Source organism: Pinus tabuliformis, chromosome 2_1, assembly GCF_031772625.1.
Source record: "Pinus tabuliformis cultivar Carrire ecotype Pingquan chromosome 2_1, CPIR1, whole genome shotgun sequence".
NCBI lineage: Eukaryota > Viridiplantae > Streptophyta > Pinopsida > Pinales > Pinaceae > Pinus > Pinus tabuliformis.
Genome location: NC_142299.1, coordinates 165,052,399 through 165,054,231, shown reverse-complemented (window position 1 = coordinate 165,054,231; position 1,833 = coordinate 165,052,399).

Below are 1,833 nucleotides of genomic sequence, written 5' to 3'. Positions count from 1 at the left end.
CAGAACCTTGCCTTTCCTAGCTTGCACCGCGCATTTATGGGAAGGAAGGCTCTACCATGTTACCAGAAATTATGTAGAGCTTGCCTCCCACTGGCTACCCAAGCTATGCTTTGCATTGTTTTGGGAGGCACTGCTAAGTTGGCTACTGTGATTGTCAATGCATTTTTCCTGAGTAGCAGTCATGCTGACTAAAACTGCACATTACGCAGTTCCACTCCTCAGTAGGCCAAGTGGGACTGTGCTTTGCGCAATTTCAGAAGACAGTGAGCTCACTGGCAGCCTAGATTGTGCTTTGCGTAGTTTTAGCTACCAGTCTCCCATCCTCTCCGCGACAAAACTACGAAATTTTTCCAAGTAGTCAACCAGGTGTGTTGCATGTCAGTCCTCAAGTTGGTTTTGGTTTTCAATTGATTTTTGCTTGCCATGAGTGTTTCTCTATCTCCAAGCATCATAAGTGTTCATCAGTACAAGTACAATGGCTTCCAAGAAAGAAGGATCAAAACACAGTCTAGAGCAGTACCACAGACGTGGTTGAATAGGGGTCAATGAGCTTGCCCATGTACATAGACACACACTTGTGCATTGAGATGGATATCAAGATAACATGGCAGGACATCAACACTATATTTTCAGGTAGCTTTGAGGAGAATCTGGAGGCTAGACATGTCTATGTGAACATCCATAAGGTAAGATTATACAAGGTTGCATGTAGGTTTCCAGTGTTCCCTTGCACATATGTGATCCATTGGATTGTCTCACATATTGATCGCGACACAATGACAATGAGTATTTTTAGTGGAACAAGTATTACTTCCTTTAGGACGAAGGATTATTAGGAGATATATCATTTTTCGTTCCCATTGAGCAGGATGGATGCACCATTTTACACTCCCAATGGCAACACGAACACAAGGGATATCTTGAAGCGTTGGGTAAAGTAGCCAACAAAATTCAAGACAACACCCAACCAGATATACAAGACAAAGACACTCATGAAGGCATATCAGTTCTTGGTCATATTCACATGTTGCTTGTATGGCCAAGGAAGTATAGATACCTTCCCACAGAGTTGGGTTGCTATGTTGGATCAACTGGAAAATGAAGGAAAACCATTCAACTAGTTCGACATGTTACCTCTCTAGTTCAAAGTCCATTTGTCTAATGCTCGGAGTCTGCCCAAGGATCAACAAGTGGAGTTTTTCATGTTTGCATACTTTCTTGATGAAATCTGTGCTCGTCAAAAATTCCCTAGCATGGGTTGGGCATGGACACCACTTCAGAAAGTTCTGTGAACATATATTGAAAGCTGCTCTCAGATTGCAGCTACCGAGGAGTCATAGCCAGGATATGTGACCAGTTCATTTCCCCTCTATACACGATCATCTTTGAACAGGATCCACCATGTATGTCCCACATAGTAATGGAGATGTTTATAAACATTGCATATTGGTAGGCTTCACCAGAGGGAAAATTCATCAGAATGTACAATGCAGAGAAAGCTATGCATGTGTTGCCAAGGTTTGCCACAAACAAGTTGGTCATGCAGGAGGTTGCATACCACATTTTGACAGGGTTGTTAGCTAGATTGCATAGGAAGAAGAAGGCACCATGGCCCACATTTCCTGTGTGAATTGGGTTGTATGCGGTTGGGAGTTTGAAAGAAGCAAATGTCGTAGTGGAAGACTTCAAGAAGTTTAAGTTCGGTTCCCGAAGTTTCAACCCATATGACCCACATGGTTTATGTAGAGACCACTATGCGAGAGTGTACTACCCTTGGATCCACGGGGTGTGTCATTGGCCAGAGGAAGACCCATGGAGATATTGTTACAACTC